At 35.9% G+C, this 18,818-nt stretch overlaps 1 pseudogene; it reads right to left on the reverse strand.

Annotated features, from left to right (window-relative positions):
- Nucleotides 1-17,214: 17,214 nt before the first annotated feature.
- LOC114024036 overlaps nt 17,215-18,818 on the reverse strand; it is a 3,758-nt pseudogene continuing 2,154 nt past the window's right edge.

Below are 18,818 nucleotides of genomic sequence, written 5' to 3' on the forward strand. Positions count from 1 at the left end.
TACTCCTCTGCTGTAGGTATTGCTATAGTTGCTGGGGATATAAAGACAAAAATGAAATATTCCTTGATATCAAGGAGCTTGGGGAAATGTCACGTACACATTTAAGTCTGTACAAAAGACATAAAAGTTGTTGTTGTTGATAATGTTGTTGTTGCTAAGTGTAGCCATTAGTAGTTAGAAGGATTGGGAAAGGCCTCCTAGATGACATAGCATCTGGCCTGAGCTCTGCAGAAAGCTAATGATACTAGAAGATAGAAACGAGGAAGGACTGACTGTATTTGAGGTATGGTGGACAATCTATACAAAGGCACAGAAATAGAAATTTGAATATCTTAGATGAGTAACAGCAAAAAAGGCCTGTTTAGCTGGATTGTATAGTATACGAAGAGAAGCAATATATAATATTACCGGAAGGTAGATTGGAGCCAGGTTGTGAGGGGCATTAAATACTAGTTGGAAAGATTATATTTCATCCTAGAGGTAATAAAAAGCAATGGAATTTTTTGAGCAAGGGAGTAACATAGTTACAACTATGCTTTAGAAATATTATTTAGGTGTGTACTTAACTGGTTTTTGTTTTTGTTTTGTTTTTGTTCTTTTCCAAAGAGGGAATGTTCACTTGGGGCAAAGGTGGCATATGTGGAAGTGCCATTGATATAAATGAATCAACAAAATAAACAAAAAAATTGGTACCTTAAGTCCTAATTTCTTAGCTTCATCATTTCCATTCAATATATTAAATCTTTGATATTTCTTCTAGTTCTTCAATAATTCTGAAGAAAATTTTAGAGAGTTACTTTCTTCATAGCTAAATACATTTATTTTGGGAAGCAGCTGGGTTATCCAGGAGACCTCAAGTTCTCAGCATAAGGGATGGTTAGGCATTGAGCCTGAGTAACTCTTCAGTTCTACTAAGGCAAGATTTCATGACCAGTCATGGGGCATAGGGTTGAAGAAGTTGCCAATTTGGGAAGCCAAGGCAATCTGACATAATTCTGTGCCCTGTCAAAACACATGGCACTGGCAGAATAACCAGATGAGGATTCTGGAAGCTGCTCTAAGTTTCTCAATAATAATATTGTGTAACAACCCCCCCTACACGTGATGCAGTTAGTAGCCAATGCTTGAGGCCCATCTACCCTAGGTTGGCAATGGAAGAACTCTGTTGATTTTCATTACTTTTGCATTTCTGTATGTTTCATGGGACATCTTTATTTTCCCTCCATCTGGGAGGTTGGCAGCCATTGTTCACAATAGCCTGCAGGACATCGTTGGGGATTTACATTTTGGTTATGAGGAATGTGCCATTTTGGAAAAGAGCTGATAATATTTTGAGTGAGAGAGCAAGAACACATGGCAATATTCTTTCATTCATTCAACAAATATTCTTTGAATTTTTTGTATGTGCAATGTATGCTATGTATGAATGGGAGTGGGAGGTGGAGACTTGCAGAGATAAATAATAAAAAAGTCTGGCCCTCATGTTTCTTACATTCGAATTAGGGGATGTGACATATTCAAATGATCAAAATACAATGTTATTCATCACTATTCAATCAATAAACATTTATTAAGTGCCTACTATGTGCCAGGCAGTATGCTAAGTATTGGGCATACAAAAATGCAAAAGATAGTCCTTATATTCAAGGAACTCACAATCTAGTCAGGAAACCATAAATAAACAAATGTACAAATAAGTTACATACATGACAAATAAGAAATAAGTGAAAGAACAAAGGCAGTAGAAATAAGAAGCATTGGGCAAGGCTTTCTACAAAAAAATGAGATTTTGGTCGGGATTTTAAAGAAGCTAGAGAAGCCAGTAGGTAGAGATGGTGAGGGAGAACATTCCAGCTATGGGGGAGAGCCAGAGAAAATACCCAGAGTGCAAAAATGGAATGTCTTATTCACGTAACAATCAGAAGGCCAGTGTTGATGGATCAGAGAGTATGTAAGCAAAGGGCAAGGTGTAAGAAAACTGAAAGGTAGAAGTATACTGGTTTACAAGGAGTGAACTACAGAGGATTTTGTATTTGATCCTAGAGGTAATAGGGAGCCACTGCAGTTTATTGAGTAGAAAGGTTGTATGGTCAGATCTGTGCTTTAGGAAAATCAGTTTAGTGGCTAGAGGATGGATTGGAATGGGGAGAAATTTGAGGCAAGCAAACCCACCAGCAGACTAGTTCAATAGTCCAGGTATGAGGTGATAAGAGCCTATACTAGAGTGGTGGCAGTGTAAGAGGAGAGAAAGGGAAGCATATTCAAGAGATATTGCAAAAGTGAAACCAACAGACCTTGGCAACAGATTGCACGTGGAGGGTGAGAGACAGTGAGGACGTAAGGATGACACCTAGGTTACAAGCCTAAGGAACTGAGAGGATGGTGTTGCCCTTAATAATAACAGGGAAGTTGAGAGGGGGTTTAGGGGAAAGAGAATGAGTTCTGTTTTGGATATGTTGAGTTTCAGATATCTACTGGATTACCGGTTTGAGATTCCTTAAAAGGGGTTTGATTCTCAAGATTAGAGGTCTTCAAAGAAATTAAAGAAGGTAGGTATATTCAAGAATTCTCAGCATAGTGACGATAATTAAAGTGATGGGAGCTGATGTGATTGCCAAATAAAGTAGTATAGAAGAAAAAGAGAAGAAGGTCTAGAACAGAACCTTGGGGGACACCTATGGTGAGAGGAGGTGATCTAGATGAAGATTCCACAAAGGAGACTGAGAAGGAACAGACAGATAGGGATGAAGAGAACCATTAGAGAATGCTGTGTCCTGAAAACCCAGAGAGAAGAGAGGATCCAGGAGTAAAAGGGTTATCAACAGTTTCAGGATTTGATAGAAGGGAGAAAATACTTTTATAACCAGTGAAATCAGAGGAGAATACAATATAGAAGGAGTGAATGTGGATGGAGTACTTTAGCTAGGCCTTGAAATAGCTGGCATTTAAAACAAAACAGAGATTGTGGTGGAGGACATTCGATGTAGATGGGACAACTTGAAAAGAGGCACAGTGGAAAGAAAGCACTTACACATACGGGGAACCATATGTAATCTAGTTTGGCTAGAGCATTGTGGTCATTTAGAACAGTAAAGTGCAAAGAATAATATTAGCTTACTGTTCTATAAAACTTTAGAGTTTTCAAAGCATTTTAACACATAAGTTTTGAAAATCCAAAGCAAATTCAATCTTCATAAGTGAAATATCAAAGTTTTCAGTAAATCTAAATCACATACATGGTCAGTGGAAGAACTGAAGCTAGTCTCTAGTCCTTTACTTTCTCTTCTTTTTCCTCTTCCTTTCTAGTCTATCTTTTCTTTTCTTTTTTCTATCTTCTTTCTTCCTTTCTTATGTGATTCTATATGTATCAAAGCTTCATATAAAAACATGCAGAACCAATACAGATGTATATGCAGATTTCCCTTTCAGTAATTTTTCCTTTCTTAATTATGTTTCTTAGTAACAAATGACTGTTTTCCTCAATTAACCAGAAGTTATTTACTTGGAGAAGGGCAGCGATGAGGCTGTATCTTGACAAGAGAAACCATTTGTCAATAATCTACATGCTTAATTCTACAATATTTCTTCCTTTTCCTTTGTTCTTCATGTCTCCTTTCTTCTGACTCCCCAATCAGAAGCTAATAGAATTATAATCCTAACAGAGCTCAGTGAAACCTGGTTGAATCAGTTTGGAAACAACAACAACAACAAAACCTAGGGAACTTGAAGAGATCATAGAACATTTAATATAAATTGCTCATTTTAAAGATATGGAAACTGAGGCCCCAAGTGTTGCCTTCAAGGCTAATAAAAACGGAAGTAATAGTCTCATTGTATCCCGGGCTGTGCAGATTTGATCTGGGGTACTTAATGCAGTTCTAGGCACCACAATTTAATTGCAACATAGACATGTCAGAATGTTCAAAGTGTAGAAAGACCAGGATTGGCAGAGGTAGAGAATTCAAAACCCTACCATAGCACATAAATTGGGGATACTTAGGATGGGAAGAAAGGAGTTTGTGGGAAGTATGATAGTGATCTCCAAATATTAAAAGAGCTATTGTTAGGAAGAGGAATTAGGTTAGTTCTCTGTGGTGGCAGAGGGCAGAAGTACGACCAAAGATTAGAAGGTACAGAAGTGAACTTATATTTATTTTTTATAAACAATCACATTTGTAGTGTAAAATTATGAGATCCCCATTACTGGAGATGTTCAGTCAGAGGTTCATTAAACACATGCCATTTGTCTCAGAAGAACTATAGAATGAGTCTGCTCATCATTTCAATCAGTAGTATTTGTTTGATAAAATTGTACCAATATAATAAATATTTGATTGGATGTGATGAGAAGTAGCAAAATAGTAGCCACAGAGCCCCCAAACTAGCTAAGAGATTAATTCAGGAGAGTGATATAATTTAGTCATTCCAGATTCATAATAAATTTGAAATAAGAAAAAGATGGTCTCACTTTAGGAAGAAAAGCTTTGATTTAGGGCTTCTACCAAAAGGCTTAATGCCATGACAATCGATTCTTTTAGAAGAATGGTTACTCTCAAGAAATCAGGGGATTTAATGAAGTGCAAATAAATGAAATGCCAGGGAATTTATGGTTAGATGACCTCAGTATTTTATACCTATAATGCATCAAACATATATATGATCAATACCCCGAAATTACAGTCATATTTCCAAATAGTAGATTCTTTTATCTACCTTTTTAGATATGCATATCATCACTTCCATTCCTTTCTTCTCCAGAATAAAGTTATTATATAGTAGGGAGGTTTAAAACCAGAAGTGACAACATGAAGGACAAGATTCAGCTTAATACTCATGAAACATTAAGGGAGATTATGAAACCTATTTCAAGTATTTTACTTATAATCGAAATACACTTGTTGGTTTTAGAATACCCTTATAGGAAGAAAATGGGCTTTCATTAAGTCTATGGGACTCAGGTTGGAAAAGGAAATAGGTTTTGCTGTGACAACCACAAGGTGGGGGGTCTCTCTATGAAGCATTGCTGGCAAGATTCTTACCAGAGTTCTCCTTATAATAGGGTGATCTTTCACCTGAAAGATGGTCATCTACCAAAGAGCCACTTGGCTTCAGAAAGGGCCAAGGAACAATTAATATGGTGTTTCCTGCCTGACAATTCCAGATTGTTGTGTTTGTCCTTCGTTCTCGAAGAGTAACATCAGGGAGGTGATGACATATGTGACTTGCAATTGTCTTTGATTTGAGTGAGGGAAGGCTATGCAAGGTCACCAGACTCACTTTCTTCTCCAGAGCCATCTGGATTCAGTGGCCACATATTCATCAGGATGACTGGACATGGTCCTGGATGCAATGGGAGACCCTGACCTTTTTAAGCTAAGGTCTTTTCCAGTTCTCACTTTGAGTGAGGTAACGAATGAATGAGGTAACATTCAGTGAATAGGTCTCTTAAAGAAGTGAGTCAAGGTTTGGCCCCTTTAATAAAAAAAAAAAAATCAAACTGGAAGAGGAAGACCCTCAGGGTTGCCAGGTCAAAGAGAAACAGTTACTATTTACATTCACTCTGAGCCAGGAGGGACCAAAAAATAGCCATTAGGTAGCTTGGGCAGAGAACTATTGTCCAATCTATGAGCTCCAGAGTGAATTGAGTTTAAGGCTTGGTCTTTGAGGAAGAAATCTAGCCGGGAGAAATGCCTGAAACAGAATAAAGGTATGTCCGCAACATTCATCAATCTGACCAAGGCTTTTGATACTCTCAGTCATGAGGGCTTGTGAAAAATCGTGACAAAACTTGGCTGCCTGATGAAGTCCATCAATATTGTATATCGTTTTCATGAAGGCACGCTTACATGGGTGCTGGATAATGGACAATGCTCTCACACTTTTCCTGACACCAGTGGAATGAAGTAGGACTGTGTCCTTGCTCTCATGCTTTTGGCATGGTCTTTTCAGTGATGTTGTCAGATGTCTTCAATGAGGACAAAAACAGCATCAAGGTTGGCCACCACACTAACAGTAAATTATTTAATTTGAAAGGTCTATAAGCCAATACTAAGCTGGAGGGAGAGCTGGTACATGATTTTTTGTTCACAGATGATTGTGTAATCAACGTAGCCTCTGAAGCTGAGATGCAACAAAGTTGATTTTTCTGCTGCTTGTGCTACTTTTCGCCTAACAACACACACACACACACACACACAACAAAACAACAACAACAAAAATAGAGGTTCTCCACCAGCCAGCCAACACTACAAACACTGCACCATCCATACATGGAAGCACTGGTTACAGCAAATGGAGAAATTTTGAATGCTGTGGATAATTTGACTTACCTTGGCAGTGTACTTTCCAGGGATGTATATATAGAAGATAAGGTGGATGAACACATTACCAGAGCTAATTCAGTGTTTGGGAGGATCTGAAGGACAGTGTGGGAGAGAGGACGGATTAAACTGTAAACCAAATTGAAGGTCTACAGAGCTGTTGTGTCGACCTCATTGTTCATATGACTGTGAAACCTGTACAATATAGCAGCCCCATGCCAGGTGACTGAATCATTTTCATCTGAATTGTCTTAGGAAGATTTTGAAGAAGACCTGGTAAGATAAGGTATCAGACACACTGTCCTTTCTTAAACTGAGCTACCAGACATTCAAATTCTATTGCAGAGAGCATGACTCCAATGGGTTGGCCAAGTTGTTTGAATGCCAGATGTATGTTAGCCTGAAAGACTTTTATTGAGAACTCACACAAAACAAGTGCTCACATGGAGGCCAGAAGAAGGGATACAAGGATACTCTCAAGGTCTCTCCAAAGAACTCTGGAATCAATTTTGAGATATGAGGCACACTGGCACAGGAATGGTACATTTCCAGCATGGTGTGCCCGTATCAGAGAAGGTGCTGTGTGCTATGAGCAAAGCAGAATTATTGTACCTCAAAAGAAACATGAGATGAGCAAATTTAGAGACATCTCCACTTCTAATGTTCATACATGCTATTTGTGCCCAACTTGTGGTATAGCCTTCTGAGCTCATATTGGTCTGATCAGCCATACTCAGATACACTATACTTTGACCCTACCATAGCGATGTCATTTTGGTCCTCTTCGAGCACAAAGGACAACGACCAACCATAAAGCACTTGAGATGAAATGTAGCTATCAAAAATTATGTACGTGTACAAATAATGAGTCAGCATGAAATCTAAACTGAGAAGTGGCTTGAAATTTCCAGCACCAGAATTCTAGACTCAAAAGTATTTCAAACTGATATCATTCAAAATGTGTACTATAGGATAGTTGAATGTGTGACAGAAAATGACTTTTACCAACTATTTGACTTTGAACAAGAAGCTTAACTCCTTTTATTCTTAAAGTTATTAAGTGTAAAATGAGGGGGGTTGGACTAGATCATCTCTAAGGTCTCTTTCAGTTATAAAACTGTGATCCTAGGAATCATCCCATATTGCAACATTTTGATTTCATCCCCCCTTACACTTTGATAGAATGTTCATATACAAATCATGTACTAATATAAAGAAAGAACTATTATTCATAACTATTTCTTCAATGGGAAACATTTATTGATTTTTATGGTAGACATCGGTGTTAAAAAAATGAGTCCTTAAGGGAAAAAAAAAGTATTCAATAGGCATATATGCAATATTAATTGACAACTATATGCCTAAGAAGTTGCAATTTCTTTTCTTTCTTATGAACACTAATTTGGTAAATACAATCATTATATTATATTGTTGAGTAGAATTTTACTTAGATATATCACACTCCATTTTTATCATTTCAATTTTATTTACTCTCCATATAATTCTTCATTCACATTAGAAAATAATTATAAACATTGTGCATTTCAAAAGAAAATAATTGGTTATTATAATGCATGAAAAATAACTCTGCAACTAGAAGTCACACGTGCTGATAGGAAGACAGGAAATGTCTTCCAAAATAAATATAACAGTGACCTGAATGGGGACAAGAAAAGTTGCTTTGGTACATGTATATACAATTAAACAGCTTCTAAAAATGTCCTGATAAGGTCAGATGTAAACATCGAAAGAAAGATTTGCAAAAGTACTGATACCAATGGATCAATAATATAACATATTTGTTTTATTATCCAAGTAATACTATTTCTTTGAACCTTTCTATGCCAGTGGGAGGGTCCAGATCCTTGATTTTATCAGTATAGCAGTTTGTAGGTGTGGTAACTGGCTACTTAATAAATAAGGAATTACTTAGTGTCTCATGAATATTATCAAGAGGACTTTAAAATGAAAAGGGAGTAAAGAGGAGAACCTAATGGAAAAATATTTGACAAAGTTGCTAAATAGAGAATGACAGTCATAATACCCAAAAGAAGATAAACAGAAGAGAGGACTAGCAAGTCAGAGAGGAAGATGCCCAAAATGACTGTCTAGAACTGCAGTCAAAATGAGTCGAAGTCGTCAATGAATTTGAAGCAGCGCACCAATTATTTTTTCCTTTTTTGTTTGATTCAAAAGGAGGATCGAAAAAGGGATAGGGTAGTTACTGACGATAGTTCTGATACTGATAATAGATAAAAATAGATTTAATTATTTATGTCTTATTTTTCTTCAAAAGAGAATGACCTTTGGAATAGGAAGTATAGAAAAGTGAGGGTCATCACAGTTCTACCGTGTTAAGCATAATACAGAAAGAAGAGTAAATAAAGAGAGGGCCAATAATTCATAGAAGATATTCAAAAAAGAAAACCAGAAATAGGGAAAAGAATAAACTACTTGTTAGGTGCCAGTGATTGTGCTAAGAACTTTCTAGTTTTTAAACAAATACTATCTAATTTAGTCCTCACAACAATCCTGCAAGGCAGGTGCTACTGTTATCTCATTTTACAGTTGAGGAAACTGGGGAAAACAGAGGTTAAGTGACTTGTCCAGGGTTGTACATAGAGCAAGTATCTGATTTCATGTTGGACTCAGGTTGTCCTGACTTCAGGCCCAGTGCTCTATCCATTATATCAACAGCTGTCTTAATAATCCCCATGTTGTTAGATTCCCAGATAGATAAGATAGGACTTAAAATCAAGGCAGTCAAGAAATGCCATGGCATGGAGCTCAATTTGGCTCTATAGGATGCACAACACCTTTTTTTTTTCTAGACTGGAACACTTTACTCAAAAGAAACACAAGATAAAATGTTATGAAATTTAGGAGCTAGAGTGGTGAAGCAATTTGGTGAGCATCAATAGAGACAGGAACAGAAATTATACAATCATGGGTGTATATGGACACCTACTTGGACAGAAAGAGCAATTAGGGAGGAGTTTAGGGAATATCAAAATCTTAGAGATGCCCCTCCTCACCAGCAACTTTTTTTGTTGGAAGACTTCAACTATCCAGACATCTGCTGGGGCTCTTGTGACCAAAATTCTTAACATGAGGATAATTTAATATAGTGTCTTTCAACAAAGTTATATAATTAGGTCCCATTTACATCATGAAATAATTTATGAGTATAATTACTGAATGAACATCAATGATACAGGAGAATGGGGAATGTGCCACAAGATTAGAACGGACCAAGTAAGTTTTTTTTGGGGGGGGCAATTGGGGTTAAGTGACTTGCCCAGGGCCACACAACTAGTAAGTGTCAAGTGTCTGGTCTGAGGTCAGATTTGAATTCAGGTCCTCCTGACTCCAGGTCTGGTGCTTTTTTTTTTTTGCTTTTTGGTGAGGCAGTCAGGGTTAAGTAATTTACCCAAGGTCACACAGCTAGTAAGTGTTAAGTGTCTGAGGGCAGATTTGAACTCAAGTCCTCCTGACTCCAAGGCCAGAGCTCCATTCACTGGGCCACCTCACTGCCCCTAATACTATTTTTTAGTTTAGTTTAGTTTAGTTTTGTTTTGTTTTTTAGGCAATTGGAGTTAAGTGACTTGCCCAGGGTCACATAGCTAGTAAGTGTCGAGTGTTTGGTCTGATGCCAGACTTGAACTCAAGTCCTCCTGACTTCAGGGTCGGTGCTCTATCCACTGTGCCACCTAGCTGCTCCCAAGTAAGATTATTTTAAAAAAATGTTAATAAGATAGAATCTAAAAACTGAAGTCTGATGAGTTTTGCTTTTGTTGTTGACAAAATGTTAAAGCACAGATGGTTTTTCACTTTTGTAAAAAGGAAAAAGAGATCATTAAAAGCCAGAGTAGTCCAAGAAGATAATGTTGCTAATAAGCTGAGATCCCATTTAATTTTTAGTAGAAAATATGTCAAATAAAGTAAAAAGATAAAAACAAAATGATCACAAGAAAGTCAATTTTCTGAAAAAGAAACATAAAAATTATAAAAAATGGATAATTAATCAAAAATGGTTTCCAGTAAAAGGACTAAGCATTATGGCATAAAAAAAAATTGAAAAGAAGATAATCACAATGAAAACACAATGAAATAGCTTCAAATAATGTTCTAGACATTAATAAGACATTTCTTTCATAAGAACCTCACAGAGGAATAAAGCCAAATTTAGCATAATGTAAAATACAAGTAAAATAAATAAATTAGGAGCAATACAGAAAAGGACAAGAAAAAGTTAAATCTATAGATTCAACATCAAAATTCAGTTTAAATGAATTAATTGAGAATATAAATAAAATAATAAATTCTCCACTGAGATGTAGAATTGTTCTGTTGGAAAAATAAATTCAGAAATTGGAAAACAAATAGTATAACAAATATTTGTTTAGGAGAATATTTGAAAATTATACCTTCAGAAGTTCATAATACTGTTATTTTAGAATTTGGAGAGGGACCTAAGAATTATTGGCCTCAATACAAAATGTGAATAGTTTAAATTCTATTTTTTCAAGAACCTATAACAAAACACATTTCCCAGAACCATTTAAATTAATAGAATTTAAGAGGGCTTAATTCTTTTTAAATTTATTTTATCTCTTAAATTAAGAATTTAAGAGAATTTAAAGAATTTAAATAAAACTATTTAAATTAATAGAATCCACAGGATACCATTAGATATGAATACTATATTAAACTCATTTAGATTTGTCATTAAACTCCAAAATTATCATGACAGAGATGATTTCATAAGCAGCCCAAAAGGAACACATCACACATAAAAATACTAATCAGAATCACATTGTTTTGGTTTCCAGGACGAAAAATGATAGAGAAAATGATATACCTTAAATGCAACAGAAATAGTGGTGTATCTAAAAAGTACAACATCCATCATTTCTGAGCACATCATTTAAAGAGAAAATGGTTTCTTAAGTTACCCAAAATTATAAAATACAAAAATTCCTATGGAAGCTGTTTTTTTTTTAAATTTGAAAATCATTCATGAAATGGTTTCAGCAAAGTGAAGAAATTTTGAAATTATAAACAAATTGAATCATAAGTACTAGGGCTACTTATCCCTACTACCACTCTGATAAATAAGATAGTTCTCCAAGCAAGATTAGCTACATTTCCCCCATCAGGTTTCAAAGACACCTGATAGGCTTGGGAATATTATTTTCTAAAGTTTTTGACTAAAGCTTGTATTCTAATTTGTTATGCCTAGTATCAATCACTAGTGATTATCATTCTAGTTTCATGTGACCAATTAACATTAATTAGCTTTTACAAAGGTATGTTTACTGAGAAGATATTGCAAGAAAGGCAGTACAAGTATATTCCCCCAATGCTACGCAGTCACACTCAACCACCTTGGTTCCTGAAAAATGTGGTCATAAACTTAATGAGGCTTCTACGAACATTCATCCTACAAATTCACTGCTGAATGCAGCGTAGTTGATGGATAAATCATTGTTGTTCCCACTGGGCGGCCTTCCATATGTGCTAGGTCAAACAGTTTGTTAGGGACTTTGATTCTCACCATTTCAGGTGGTCATAAAATCTGGTATGGATTCTCGCTCAAGTGGCTAGCACCTCTGGCTTTGTGAAACATGCAAGATCATCACTGTTTCCAATAATCCTTCACATAAAAGAAGAAAGAAGAAGCTCAAAGAGGCAAAGAACAGAGACTTATGTTCACAGACCACATGTTGATGCCAGGTGGGAGGACCCAAAACCTCTCTTCATCAAGTGGTTTAGATCATGTTCTTTCATTTGGATGTAGCTGGGGGAAAAGAAAGAGGTTCACTTTGGTTAATATGTTTTGAGTATTCCCCAGGTCTAGTTTAGTAGCCAATCAAAAACTAATAATGCCACCATGTAGTTAGGTTAATAATCAGAATACTGTGAATTTTCTGAGCTGGAGAGCAGGGATCCCTTCCATGCCTTTCTACAGTCTTGCTCTCCAGACTCTTCCATGTGAGAGGGCAGCAGATAGTGTACCACTCATGCTCTGTTGATAAGGATCCACTGATCAGGTTATGAAATTATGTTTTATTTGATGTTGTCTGCATTCTGTTTATTATTATTATTATTGTTATTGTTATTATTCTTATTCTTATTCTTATTCTTAATTTGATTCTCACTTTGCAAAAGCCCAACAAGAAAACATGGTGAAAATTGATTATAAAATATCTGAGATGATGGAATTGCTTTGTTATTTCAAAGCACCCACATCTTTCAGTCCTGACCTTCCAGAGAATTCATCATTTCCAACATGCTCAAATGCTGTCACCATGTTCCCGCAGTTGCCAGAAGTCCCTAAGTGGAGTTCTAAGCTTAGGCTTCCTGAGATGACAACTATAGGCCAATTCAGCCTCTGCTAAATGAAGAAGAAAAGTTAATAGCACAACATTATGCATAATCATTTTTATGCAAATTGTACATCTTGATACTGTAACACATGGTTTTTGAGGCAGACAGTTCAAAGTTAAGGTAAAATATAAATACCTATTCAAGAATCCTGACAATTTCTTCATTTTTTAAAGTGAAAACCTTCCAACCAAGAATGATGGTAGTTAACAATGTTCAAGAGTTTAGCTGAGTAGGCCAATGAATAAGTTAACTATAGCAAATGATCCCTATTAACAATCTATATGCTCAGATTGGGCAGATTACTGAGGTAGCGGCAGTTCTTCCTCTTTCATCTATGATATCAATGTCTGCATTTGGCTAACAGTTTTCTCAGGCCCCAATTACTATCCCAACCTGAATCTTCATCATATGTCTCAGACATTCAGGAATCCTTAGCTTTCTCCTTGATTGGTCAGGAGTCCTGTATGTAAATTTTCAAAAGAGTGGCTTCAGAAGACTGACCAACCTATTTTAGGGTGCTTGGAAGTGACCCAAAATAAAGATACATTATCTTTTGTCATTGCCTGTATGTGGATGGTTTAAAAAAATATCTTTCAGCTATAGACCACCAATCAATTAACTGAGAATGAGCCATTAAATAGGTGTTTATCAGAGTAAAACCAGTTAAATGAATGCAGCTGTCTTTGTAGGTCAGAATAAAGTGTTCAGGGTGAGACATAAAAATCACTCAATTTGGTCAACTGAGCCAAGGCTGAAACCAAATGGTGGGCTTCAGCTCTATCATTAATATTTCCCATGGTCAATTAAATTAATCATTTCTTTATATCTTCTATCATTCATTTGGTCTAATACAGATGTGGTCTCTACATCAGTCTCCTAATTTCTAGACATAATGGAAGTGTATGAAATTTTCTTTTTTTATTATTTTTAAAGAAAACTGAAAGGAAAATCCCCTGACTAGGAATAAGGAGACTTGAGTTTTAATGCCAGCTCTGTCATTAACTTCCTATATGACTCTGGAAAAATATTAAGTTGTCTAGGCCTCATTTTCCTTACTTGTAAAATGAGTGGTTTGGACTAGATAAATTCCAAATAACCTTTTATCTCTTAAATTCTGTGACTTAATGTAATTAAAGTTCAAGTTATTGGAGATTTTGTAAAAGAACAACAACAAAAAAAACTAAAGTTTTTAAATAACTGAACTTTCTGCATCAAGTAGTTAATTAATTATTTAAAGTATCTTTGATTTCCCTGGTATTGGCATGTCCTTTATAAACAGAGACAATAGCAACTCATTCCTGGGTTAATAAACAGTCTGCATGTATTATTATAACTAAAAATGTCATCATTATATGGCCAATCTTGTGATGTCTCTCTGAATTCAGTCAGCATGGTCTTAAATTACAAATATTCAATCTTTTCTGAAGAAATTCTCGAGGTCTTTAGAGTTTGATGGGACCTTCCAAGGAACAAGTTTTACTGTCACAACCTTTGAGAATAAGAGTCACACCCATTCAATGATGGATTCAATGGAGGAAGACTTGGAGGACAACTTTAATAGGCACATTCATTTTACTACCATGAACATCCTGATGAATCCTTTGGTTCTCATAAGGATAAAATATTTTGATAATTAATGATAAGATGTCTGTCATACTTGTTATAACATATACCTTGTGATAATTTATAATAATTTTACCATACTCTTAACAATTGGCACTTTCCTTCATCAGTATGCCATTTGGGGAGGATGGAATCACACTTCAGACTGTTTTCCTATTATCAAATAGGGTATAATAAATGGAGTGTGATTTAATTCCTGGAGGGGCTTTAGATCAAAATGACCAAATTATAGAAATTTCATCACTGAATACAAAGAAGAATAGTTCTTATTTCAAAAGTACTTTAGAATTTTTACTGTGAGGCAGGTAATGTGATTATTATTATCATCTGTATTTTACAGATCAGGAAACTAAGACCCAGAGAGATGAAGTGATTAATCCAAGGTCATATGCCTAGCTCAGGGCAGACAATTTATTGAAACCTAGGTAGCTAGACTTCCAACTTGGCGATCTTTCCAAACTATTATACTGCCACTTTTATTTTTGCTACTCTAATAAACTATTGATTATAATCTGAATAAAGCTGTCTGCTTTTCAGCTTAGCCACTCAAAGGGACATAAGACATTCAAAGGATTGCTTATTTCTTGCATACTCAAGTGTTTCCTAGATTTTAGTTTTTTCTTTTCCATTTTCAGAGCTATTGGGAAAAAGTTGATCAGGCTTTGAAAATGATTATTGTCAGTGCTATTCCACAATCAATAAAAATGTGCTGTTTTCCATAAGTGAAAATATGTCACTATCTTCGAGGTTAGTGGGATGAATTGCATGATTATTTTTTTTTTTCAGGTAGTAAGTAGATAAGAAGAGAAAGTTAGTAAGAACTGGGTTCAAGTTGCATTGCTAACACATAATGGTTTTGTGACCTGCTAAATTACAATAAACAATGTAGAGTTGAATCGTTTCACTAAGGAGTTAAGATGGTGAAGAGGAGAATGTAGTTAATGAAGGGATGATGACCTGAGGAAGAACTGAAGGGTACAGGGATTAAAGGTAACAGGGAGGATGAAGAATAGGATTAGGGGTTGTTAGAGTGAGGGAAAAATGGAATGACAACAGACTTTATCAGCTATTATATGTCATCATTTCTTCAATATTCATTTTTCAAATTGTTTTCCAACTTAAGGTGGAAAGGCACACAGAACAATGAAATGGATAGACTTCTTTTGGACCTCTTTCAGTACCACCAAGTGTTAGCCCACTATAAATATTGTCCAGTTGTGAGCATAAAGAGCACAACAGGAGACCAAGCAGTGGACAGTTTCCCCAGAATTCCTCTAAAGTCTTCTGTCAGGCAAAATGTAGGTTTCCTAGGTAACATTTCCATCTAACTATTTCCATGATTTCACTCAGAATGAGTTAGTAGTCTGTATTCTTTTTTGCTTTTATTGTACAATTTGGAAAGTCACATATCATTCTGTCAGATGCTATGCTAGTGTTTGTACTAGAATTCCATTGAATTAAATCTCAACTGCCCATCCTCAAAGGACTCTATAGTACTTATAGTCACAGTCGTTTCCTGTATTCCACAACTACCACAAAAACCTCAGAGTGAACTTAGTAAGTGAATTCAGAAATAATTTTTAGAAACATCCCCTAGCCCAGAAATGGTTGATTTATCTCCTTTTTACCTCTCACATAGGTATTTTGATACAAAACTATCAATTTCCTCCTTGTTTAATAATATCTGAAGTTGAGAAAAAGACTAACATCTTTAATATTCCTTATGAGTTTTATTTTGTCCTGAATGTTTTGGAGAAGCACTCTAGCTCCTTATTTCTGTGACCCAGGTTTGATATCCTCCATGTCTTACCTCCTTTCAGTTCTATGCCAACTTCATCTTTCCTCTGTTTAATAGAAATTTCTAGTATAACCAACGGGAAAACTTTATTCAATGCTTACCCTTGCATTTTATCTTGTGTTATCTTAGATTTCTATGGAATCTTATAATTTAGTTTTCCATCCTAACATTTTACCTCCCTTCTGTCTTTTCTTTCCTGCTCTTTAATCTCCATTTTCCATTCATTCTTTCCTACAGTGTTCAACTATTCATCCTCACCTATTTTGCCTACAGAGGCAGCATGATATAGTGACTACAGAGTTGCAAAGCCAGAAAGACCTAGGGTTAAATGCCAACCCTGACATGTATTAGCTGTGTGGCCCTTGTCAAATTATTTAATTTTTCGGTACCCTCAGTCAAATCTTTAGGACTGTAAGTTGGAGAGATGTTGTTGACCTCCATTGGTAGAAGGAAGTTCTTCATCTAGGGAGTCCCCATACCAATGAAATCACAAGTATATTCCTCATCCCTATCCCTTTACCAGTAACATTGACTTAAACTTTTGTTTCCATGTTAATCTCAAAACCACTTTTTTTTAAACAAACCACTAAAATAAACATTCCAACAAAACATAACAAACTCAACTCCTAATTAATTTTAAATATTGATATAAAATTAATTTTAAACAATAGTAAAAAGGAAAAAGAACATCATAGGCACCCTTAAGTGTGATAAACCTCTCTCAGACTCTCGCTTCATGTAAGAGTCTAATGGTGTTCCAATGTAATATCCATTTCTAGTGGTTATCTTGTCACATCTGGTATGGAGAGAATACAGTAACACTAGAAAAGCATCTATGCAGTCCTTTTAGCATCTACATTAACTAAAAGCTGGGACCAGTAAAATCCACAAAAATTCACTTTTGCCTTTAAGAATTTTGAAAACCATTTAAAAAATTTAACAGGGCAGAAACTTAAATTCTGAGACCATATGTAAATAAGTCAGATTTGGTGGTTTTCAGGGACAATGGAGAATTTTCAGTGGGAAAGATGGGGAAGATGAGGATGGTCAGGGATGGATTCTCTTGTTGGCTTTGATGTCTTGTCAACGATTTTCATCTTCCACATCCTGCAACACTTCTTTATTCTGTTCTTCACATTGCCCTGCATATCTAAAGTCCACAATGTCAGATTATCATACAACAGTTCTGTGATATATTGAGTCCTTATAGCATTCTTCATCCAGTTATGCAATTGCATCATCAAAAACTGCTTTTGTCAAATTGCAGACAAGATCAGGGAAATTAAGAATTTCATAGTAGAACATGGAAATGTTGAGAGCAAGACCTATGTAGATGGAGTGTGTTGCTGGAAGCTCTGTCCTTCAGATGTCACCAGCAGCTTTACAAGCCACCAGGCTATTCTCTATAGCCTCTTTCCTATCATTTCCTGTGGCAAATTCAGCCAGATACCTGTGGTAGTACCCTTTCATTTGATAACAGAAAACTTTGGACTTGCCAGTGTTTGCTGCTTGAATGAGGGGATTTGTCTAGGGTATCCAGAATGTCATAAAAGATTAATTTTAGCTCAGCCTCAACCATTTGCCATTATTCCTAAATAATTTTTATTTTGTTTTACCCTCCCTTGCTTTCTTCTTTCTATTCATTGCTGCTAATCATCTACGCCAATGCTCTTCTGCCTACAATAACATTTTTATATGCAACTAACAATAGGTTTCTTTCTTCAGTTGTTAATTCCATACTCATTTCTTCTACTTTCTTTTTTTACATTTGTATTTTTTATTAATAAACTTATTTATTTTTAGTTTTCAACATTTATTCCACAAGATTTTGAGTTCCAAATTTTCACCCCATCTCTCCCCTCACCCCACCCCAAGAGGGCATGCATTTTGAATACCCCTTCCCCTAGTCTGCTTTCCCTGCTATCTCTTCCCCTCTTCTCTTATCCCCTTCCTCTTCTATTTTCCTGTAAGGCAGGATAGATTTTTGTACCCCATTTCCTGTATTTCTTATTTCCCAGCTGTATGTGAAAACATTTTTTAAAAAATGTGTTTTTAAGACTTTGGGTTCCAAATTTTCTCCCTTCCTCCCTCCCCACCCACCCTCATTGAAAAGGCAAGTAACTCAATATAGGTTATACATGTGCAGTCATGCAAAACACTTACATAGTAGACATTCTGTGAAAAACTAACTCTATTTCCCTTAATCTTATCCCGCCCCCCATTTATTGTATTCTTTCTTTTGACCCTGTCCCTCCTCAGAAGTGCTTGCTTCTGATTACCCCCTTTCCCAATCTGCCCTCTCTCTATCATTCCCCTGCTCTCTTGTCCCCTTCTCTCCCTATTTTCCTGTAGGGTAAGACAGATTTCCATACCCAATTGAGGGTGTGTGTTATTCCCTCCATAAATCAAATCCTATGAGAATAAGATTCACTCATTCCCTCTCACCTTCCCCATTTCCCCTCCACTGTAAGAGCCTTTTCTTTTCTGTTTTTTTTTGTGAGATGGTTTACCGCTTTCTACCTCTCCCTTTCTCCTTCTCCTAGTGTAATCCTCTCTCACCCCTTAATTTTATTCTCCAGATATGACCCCTTCATCTTCAAATCACCCTGTGCCTCCTATCCATCCATCTAACTATCTATCTATCTATCTATCTATCTATCTATCTATCTATCTATCTATCTATCTAT

The sequence above is a fragment of the Vombatus ursinus genome, unplaced genomic scaffold, assembly GCF_900497805.2.
Source record: "Vombatus ursinus unplaced genomic scaffold, bare-nosed wombat genome assembly UNPS02014820.1, whole genome shotgun sequence".
Taxonomy (NCBI): domain Eukaryota; kingdom Metazoa; phylum Chordata; class Mammalia; order Diprotodontia; family Vombatidae; genus Vombatus; species Vombatus ursinus.